The sequence below is a fragment of the Eubalaena glacialis genome, chromosome 1, assembly GCF_028564815.1.
Source record: "Eubalaena glacialis isolate mEubGla1 chromosome 1, mEubGla1.1.hap2.+ XY, whole genome shotgun sequence".
In the NCBI taxonomy this organism is placed as follows: Eukaryota; Metazoa; Chordata; class Mammalia; order Artiodactyla; family Balaenidae; genus Eubalaena; species Eubalaena glacialis.
Genome location: NC_083716.1, coordinates 91004422 through 91013608, shown reverse-complemented (window position 1 = coordinate 91013608; position 9187 = coordinate 91004422).

Genomic DNA, 9187 nt, shown 5'->3' with positions numbered 1-9187 from the left:
CCTAATGCTCTGCATTGGCGGAATCCTGTCCCTGTGCCCAGTTCCCTGCAGCATCCTCCGCGGGGTTGATGTGTTTCCTTTTTCACACCTGGAGATGCTGTGCTGGAGCCTACGGGGGACCTTACAGACGCAGATTGTAAACAAAGCTGGAATGAAGACCATGCTCTTGGCTTTACCCTCTTGGTCAAGTGCCCCGACAGGAGGGTCACTGGTCCCCGAGGCCCTCACAGATTTGCGCCTGTTTTTTTCTCTGCCAGAAGTTCAGGAATCCCCCTGCTTTGGGACCCTTCCCGGGGTGCAGGCCTGGAGCAGTTCCTCGGGCGTCCTGGCGGTGGCACTGCAGGGCTGCGCTCCTCGCTCAGGACTCAGAGGCGCCTGCAACCTGGGAGGGAGGGGACGAGGGGCCTGTGGATCCGGGCCGTCCCTGCAGACATCTCTGCTTGAACACTAAACCTTCCTAGGGGAGACTAATTTTCCACTCTGCTTTGGTGGTTAATAGGGAAGAGGAAACCATTTTCTTAGTGGTAATCATGGGAGCTCGGCAGTGCTCATTTTTAATACTTTATCAGACTAGACCTTGCGGGCAGAGAGGTGGCCCCGGCCGCTCTCTGCGTGGCAGTGGGGCGTCCCAGGGTGACGGTGAGACCCCCGTGACGTGTGTGGCCCCAGCCTCTGCACTGGAGGCCTGTGCGGTTCCTGCATCTGACATGCTGGCGTCAGTCCCTCTGTGCAGGGCGGTGCTGGGCCTCGCGGAGCTGGCTTCCTGCCGGGGACACTGACAGTGACCCGCCGACAGGTAAGCAGGATCTGGACAGAGGGCCCCAGTGCAGGCGCTGGGCGAGGGCGGGGCCGTCCTGGGGAGGTGATGTCTGAGCTGAGACCTGCCGGGATGACCAGCAGCCCCCAGGGGCCTTCAGTCAGGCTGCATGGACATCGCTTGTCACCCTGGTTTTGGCCACGGACGGGCACCCGAAGGGCAGGACAGATGTGCTGGAAGTTGGGGGGCGAGAAGGATTAATGTCGGGCTCTGGGATGTGCCTGCGGGGGCTGCCCTGGCCATCCTGACCGGCCCCCATGGACCAGAGCAGCTGGGCCTTCGTGGCCTGTCTTCCTTCTCCGCAGCTTCCCAGGGTCCAGCCAAGGAGAGCTCGTGCGTGCCTGGGAGGGATTCAGGTTGAAAGTTTTCATTTGCCTGGTTTCTCATTTCATCTTCAAAATAATTCAACTACGCCCCTTCCTCTTTTGTCTAATCAGCTCTCGCCTTTATGCTTCAAGTCCCACGAAATCCTCTGCAGAGGCAGAGGCTGGGTCACTTTTGATTCTTCGTTCCCTCCCGTGTGTTCCTAATGCTCTCTTTTCTCTTTCTCGTTTCACTTTCCTTTCGGAGGGTCTCAAGCCCCTCTGTCTGTCTCCTCCCCGGCCTGATGGGTGTCGCAGGTGTCGTCCTGGGCGCTGGGCCGGAGGACTCTCGTTACCTGTGTCGCTGTGGACATCCTGCCCCGTGCCTCCCAGCCCCCTCCCGCTTGCTGGTTCCGTGGCTCTGTGTCCAGTTCCCTCCCATTTCCTGCCTCCGTTCTTTGCAGCCTTGGCGTCCACGCCGAGGACCTCCCCACCCCTGGGCCCCTTCCTGCGGTCCCCACATCTGTCCCCACTCGGCCACCAGCCTCTAGCCGTTCGCCCTCCCGCGGGAGCCCGCTCGCTCCAAGGGGCCCTCCCCAGTGTCCCCTCCCCTCCGCGCTGCCCGGTCTCGGCCTGCCCCTCGTCCCTCCGCGCACCGTGCCCGCCATGCCTCACGATCATCCCCCTCCTTTGGCTCTTGTCACTTTGTCACGCTCTGGTTATCCTGCGCCCGGGCAGGGCAGGAAGCTCTGTGGCTGGAGAAGTAACAGAAACATGATGGTTCCCCAGAAAATCCTCTTCTCGCTCCTCAGCTGGGTCCACCTATTGGGAGGAAAATCTCTTTCTTCCTCGGAGGAAGGAGCATGGCCGAGGCAGCATGGCTTTGAGGTGCTGTGAATTCGTGGTGATGATTGGATTGTTGTAATGATTTTACGTGAGGTTATAGCTGATGGTAGAACATGAATGTTACGGATAAGAGAAAGGTTTGCAAAATGCTCCATCGTGAATGCAACCGAGACGAGTGGGAAAGGGTCCTCGTTACAAAGGAGGGCCAAGGGGTGCGACTCAGCGGAGGGGGCCTCAACCATGCTGCAGGCAGCAGGACCAGGCTCCACAGGCGTCGGGATGAGGAGCACATTTGGAAAAATGGAACCATGAAGATCCCAGCAGAGAGCACCTGGCAGATGCCACAGTGGTGATGAGCCCCAGAGGAAGCAGGAGGGCAGCCATGCAAGTCAGCGTACAGGATGTGGCCACATGCAACTGACCACCGAGGCCACTTTCAGGACTGAGGTGATTGCCCTTGTCTGTGCACATGTGGGTGCCCATGGCACTTGGTGTCCCGGCTCTCTGGCCAGGTGGCATGTGCTGGTATCTTCTCTACCCTCTGGGCTTTTATCACAGATTAAATGAGTCAAATAGCCTTTTCCCAGTCTTCTAACCACATCCTCGATCTCTCAAACCTCTATCACTTTCCTTTCTGTTTACTGATGCACACAGAATATCTTTAATCTAAAAAACTTGAATATCAATCCTATAGTTCTCCCAAATCACCCCAGACCCTTCTCTTGACCGCCGACCAGATATGAGTAGTCTACGTTTGTCATTCCTATTTACCTTGATATCCTCCCCCTTGAAGCTGCCCTCGGAAAGATCCTGGGGCCAGTTTGAACCACCCAGCTTCGGGGCTATTGGGTTGGCCCTCCATCTTCCTTGTATTCAGGCACCTTTGGCTTTTCTGCTTCTTCCATCTCCAGGGTCCCGGGTGTCCCCGAAGCTCGCTCTCCCTCAGGCCCTGTGTCCCCAGGGGTCAGTCCCTGACAGTCGTCTCTGGACCTGCTTCCTCTCCTCCCCCTCCGACATCACCGGTTACCTCTGAGCAAAGTCCCTCTTAAACTTCCCAATTTCTACTCCTCGAATTGCCTTGTCTCTCGATTTGACAACCGGTGAGGACAGGGCGAGTTTCTCGGTCGGCCGCCCAGACTGCTATCTAAGCCCCGCCAGGGCTCTGAGCTCCTGCGGCTCGCATCTGCGTTGCACCCCAGCCCCTGTCTTCCCTCCGTCTCCTGCTGCCTCTGGCCATCCATCCCATACATTGTGTCTAAATGGTCCTAATGGTTGTATCTCACCTTTAAAACCTCCAAGGACCCATTTTCTTCTAAAAACCACCCTCTCATCCTGGCGCTGGAGGCTCTCTGTGATCTGACTACGGTCCATCGACAGCCTTTCCAGCTGTCCAGGATGGACCTTCACCCAAGTGTCTCCCTGGCATCCTCCAACACACCCTGCTTGATAAACCTGCACCTCGTCCCCTCCACCTGCAATGTCCTCCCTAATGAATCACCTCCTCCTGGTCCCTGTAGCTGAAAACGTGGCTTCTGGAGGTTAAACCTCTAGCTCGGCTGTGGCCTGAGTCTGCCTCTCACTATGTCCTGTGTGCACTATCTCACCTTGCTTCCTGGCTGTGGCTCCTTGAAGGCGGGTCCCAGCCTGTGTGTCCCTCAAGCCCAGCCTGACCGTGCTAGAGACAGGATCAGGGAAACCGTCCGTTGAGCTCTGGTAAGCTGCAGACTCTGTGTCAAGGGCTCTTTCCCCAAGCCTCCTCGTGCTGGGCGTGCAGAGAGGGAGGGTCAGCTGCAAGTCAGAGCTCCAGGACACTCAGGCCACACGTGACCGACCTGGGAATCAAACCCAGCATTGCCTTATTCCAAAGCCTTCCACACCACACGGGTGAAAGGCGTTTTCAAACTGTCCCCCAGCCCCCCTTTAGCAGTGAGTGATTTTCCAAAACAAAATCTGATGTAGAACATCAGTGTTTTGAACAGATGAAAATAGGGCTACCATGATTGAAGCATCTGGTCCCCCGGTACAGCCTGCCCTTCCCTCCCTCCCCTTCCTAATCCTGGCTTTTTCCGGGTCAGCCCCCATCCCTCTCCAGCTCTTTCTTCCCCTCCCTCTCCCTCCCCTTGGCTCTTACCTCCCTTACAACGTTCTTGGCTCTGCCTCCTTCTCCCCCCGCTCCCTCCCTACCCTGCTGGACCACCAGGGTCTCCTTTTCTCTCACAGCTTTACTGAATGTCCCTTTCTCCCAGAAGCCTTCCCTGGGAACCTAAAGCCCCAGCCTCCTGCTTTGGCTGTCCTAACCCCTTCCCTGCTTTATTCCCTTTTCCTCAGTATTTATTGCTCACAATTTATATGTACTTTACTTATTAATTTTGTCTGGTGTCCTCTCTCCATGCAAACTGGGACTGTGCTGTTAGCTGCTGTATTTCAGCACCAGGAACAGCGCCGGCACGTAGTAGGTGCTCGGTTCACACTCGTTGAATGAAAGCCCCTTGGGAGCTCTGGGCTTGTAGCAGAGCAGTTTGAAAACCTGCTGTCCACCCTCCTACTCCCACAAATGTCAATGAATGTGTCTTCGTAGAATAAATATTTGGGAGAACGAGCGAGTGGGCCAATGCCGTGTGGCCTGAGCCTCTGAGGTCACTATTTACCCCAGGGAAGCGTTATTGCAGCCTCCTTCCACTTAACGCCCTCCCACAGCTTACTGGAAATGTGATGCTAGCATTGTAATATTTTTTTAGCTTCCTGATTGTGGCAATTTCCAGATCCATCATCCCTAATCTGGCACATGTCAGGAGGGCGCTTTTAGCACCAGAGGCTGATATTTTGGGAACCTGTCTGCCAGGCACCTAGTTTTGGTCGTCTTTCAGATTTGAGACCAGGCAGAAGATAGCGCCACCGGATTTGAATTCCGAGGCTGCTCCTGGCCACGCATACTGCTGCTGGCGCTGGCTCAGCTTGCAGCGCTGGAAATGCAGGGACTGGTGGCTCCCTTTGCACTGGGGGTGTGAAAAGAGGAGGAAGTATTCAGAGGAGCTGGAGTGGGTTAAAAGCAGCCAGCCTGTCTGTCTGTCTGTCTGCAGCACCTTTGCACAGAGTAGGGGTGCTAGGGAGACCTAAATGCCTACCTGCCTCTCGGGGGTTCTCTGGGTGGCATTTGGATGCCACTGCTGGTTTTCAGTTGACAGGTTGTCAAACCGATTAGCGTGCGTGTCCAAGGCTGGTGCACTGGCTGTGTGTCCAGTGATGGCTAATGGTTTCCTCCAGCCCCTTCAAAGCTCATCCTCATAGATGCAGGCACGTGGCCAGGGGGCTGCTTCTTCCCTCCTTAGAGGAGACGAGGGAGAACCTTCAGGTCTTTAAAAGTCTCTGGCAAACAGAAACCCACCAAAATTCCAGGTGGTAGGGGTGTCGGGGGGAGCAGTGCAGTGGTTCAGGTGTCTGCACACGTGGGACGGCCACGGCAGCAGGGCTGGAGGAACTGCGGTCCGGGTGGGTAACCCTTCCCGCCGGTGGGCTTCTGGACCATGGAAGGTTTTGTAATGAACCTTTTACCTTACTGAACAACATTGATGCTTCTTGCTAAGATACAGGGGAGTTTTGGGAAAAGACATGTGAGCTGAGATTGGTCAAGGGCCAGAGCAGTGCGGTGGAAACACCCTGTCCTGTCTCAGATCCACTTCAAACCCCCATCCAGGTCTCCAGGAGCCTCTGACAGCTGCCTCACCCCCATCTGTTTTTAGCTTCTGGTGACTGTGTTGGGGCTGCCCTGTGCTATGTTGAGCTCCCCTCCTCACCACCAACTCTTGAGCTCTCCTGGGGTCAGAAGTGCTGGAGTGTCTTCACAGATAAGAGAAAGAAATGTGCATTTACTTCAAAACCGAAACTCGTACCTAGGTCTTAGCCTGGCCTTCAGGGGAGCCACGAACCACGGAGACGCCATGCCTCAGTTTGTTGGCATGTGCATTATTCTGGGGAGGGGGCTTCCATTTATTCTCTTAGCTATCTATCTCTGCTCCCCAGAAAGCAGAGTGTGAGACAGAGGACACGTGTGATCTTATTTTATTTCTGGAATACGATCCAGGGAGAGGAGTGAGGGCAGGGCCGTGAAGCAGAGAAGAGAGAGCTCCTAGAAAGGAGGGTATGTCCCGCTCCTGCCCAGTGGGCTGCACCTGCATTGTTTAGGCTTCAGGTGGGAGATGCGGAGGAGGCCTCTATCCAGGGGAGCGGAGGGGTAGGATGCTCGATGAGGCCTGCTTGTGTCGGCAGGAGGTCACAATCCACACGGAGCTGGACCAGGAGACAGGCGGTGTCTGCGGTCCAGAGGTTCTGATACAGACTCTCCAGCTACCTGCCTACCTTCAGGGCTGCCGTGTACAGGTGTATAGTTTGTGCACTGCCCAAAAATTCCTGACCTGAACTCTGTTTGCTGAGCCCTGTGTCCAGGGACCTGTGCCCACCCAGAGGCAAATGCCTTTTTCTCTCAGCTCTGAGGGAATACTGCTCACCTGCTTTCCCAAAGTGACCAGTGGGGTCCCCCATGCCACCTGTGCCGCTGTGGCCTGTGCCCCAGCCTGGGCACCCCGAGTATGGCTCAGACACCCCCCCCATGAGCAGACTCTGTGGTCACTGCTCGTGGGGTCCCTCCCCCATCTGCCCTGAGTTTGGTTCCAGACCCTGCTTCCCAGAGGCATTTGGTGTTGCCTTGGGCTTCCTGTGCCTGCTCAGACTTGAGGATTTGGCCCTGGGTCCTTCCCCTCCTTCGGCCAGGCCCTCAGTGTGCCCTGTGTCAGGATCCTTGGGCACTGGGCCATAGTTTTCCTCTGGCAAACAAATACATCTGCTTATGGAATCTGACAGCCTCTGTATTTTTAGTTTTAACTTATGGAACTATATATTCTTGCTTTCATTTAGCAAACATCTGTTAACTTTGACTCTGTAGCAGGAACCATGTCTTAGTGGTGAGATTCTGGGGAAGTGACTTAATTTTCCAAGTTTCATTTTTCTCATCTGTGGCATGGAGATAATAATTATTTACCCCAGAGGGGTCCTGCCCTTTAAGCAAGGCAACGGATTTTAAAGGGCTTCACCCAATACCAGCCATAGAAGGAGTTCAACAGGTGTGGGTGTTCTCCCCTGCCAATCCTCCCTCTCCTCCCCAGAGGGCGATATGATGACATGGCTGCCGCCAAGGTGCTCACGGCCAGCCCAGCCTTTACCCTGTTCCCGCGTGACGAGCTCTCTGGGTGCAGCACCTCCCACCCTGCTCTGCAGTGGTGACAAACATGTTCTGGAATGATGCTGCAAGGCTCTACTTACTGCTGTGGCTTCTGTGCCTCGTTTTCCTTCTAGAACACACCTCACAGAGCTGTTGAAGGATTGAGTTAGGTAGCATATGGAGAGCATTTAGAAGAGTGACTGGCACATAGCAAGTGTTCAATAAACAGTAGCTGCTCTCATCATTATTATTCTATCACCAGTGAGAGAGAAATGAGTTGAAATCTAACCTTGCTGAACAGCCACTAAGTAGTGTTTGAATTAACTTGTGTTGGCCCTTGCCTCTGGATGGCTGGAGAAGATCATCATAGCTGTTGGAGACAACAGGCCGAGCAAGTGCAAAGGCCCGTTGATGTCAGAGGACACGGCGGGTGTGGTCCTGTGAGCAGGTCTGCCCTTGGCTGCAGTCAATGTCACGGTCCTGAATCAAGTTTCAAGTTTCTCTGAGTTCATATCCCACTGCTGCTGGATCCTTAGAATAAAGATTGAGCTTATAAAGACCTAGGAAAATGGCTTTTCTGAACTTTGATTCTTTGTTTTGAATTCTGAGGAGACAATACACTTTTGTGATTCAAAACATGGACTCCAGGTCAGAGGTACTCAATTCAAATCTTCCTTGTCATTTATTAAACTATCTGAGTGACTGTGCAAATCACCTAACCTCTCTGTTCCTTGGTTCTCCTGTCAGGAAAAGTGGGAGAGTGATAGCACCTACCTTGTCTAGTTGTTTCAGGGATTAAATGTGATAATGGATGAAAGCCTTTTAGTATTGTACGTTTTAGCACAGTCCCTGGAAGAGGATAAGTGCCATTATTTCAAAAAACTCCCCCTCAACTTTTTACTGTAAAAATTTTCAAAATTATAGAATGATTGAAAATGTAGCACAATAAACACCCATATACTCTGCACCTGGATAAAAAACTTGTAAATATTTTGACATATTTGCTTTATCTCTGTAAATATATCAATCAATCAATCAATCTATATATCTACATACATAAAACTTTTGCTAATATAGTGTAAAAGGAAGTTGCCAACATCATGATGTTTCACTCCTAAAACTTTATCCTGCTCCTAATAATAAGGACATTCTCCTACATAACCACAATCCCTTTATCACACCTAAGAAAAGTCAAAATAATTCCATAAAATCATTTAATGTCAGTCTATATTTAAATTTTTCCAGTCATCCCAAGAAGAGTATTTGATGATGCCAAAGTATCACCCCGAGGACTACTTGTGAGTACAAAGAGGGAGGAAGGGATCTTTACCAAAGAGAGATCTGGCCATGTTAACATACTGCCACTATGTAGTGGTCTGCTTACACATCATCACCTAAGTGCTAAAATAACTACCCGTAATCAATCAAGCCTGCAGACCTGTACTCTTCAATATGGTAGCCACTAGCCAGCCGTATGTGCTTGAGATGTGCTCTAAGTATAAAATATGTTCCAAATTTTGAAGATTTGGTATGAAGAAATAATGTGAAATATTTAATTAGTAATTTTAAAAGTACCGATTAAGTGTTGAAATTATAAGATTTAAGGTATAGCGAGTTACATAAAGTATGTTATTAACACTAACTTCACCTGTTTTAAAAAATGTTTTAATGTGGCTATGAGAAAATTTATTTTTTTAATTTATTTTTTTAAATTAATTAACTAATTAACTTGTTTATTTTTGTCTGCGTTGGGTCTTCGTTGCTGCACACAGGCTTTCTTGAGTTGTGGCGAGTGGGGGCTGGTCTTTGTTGCGGTGAGCGGGCTTCTCTGAGAAAATTTAGAATCACATATGTGGCACACATCATACTTCTATTGGACCTAACTTTCAGAAGGTTGAGGAATGGAGGAACAACGTAAATGACACTGCGAGGAAACAATCTGATAAAACAAGAATTTGAGACATTCTAGAAAACTCTTCAAAAAGTCAATGTCATGAAAAAAAGAAA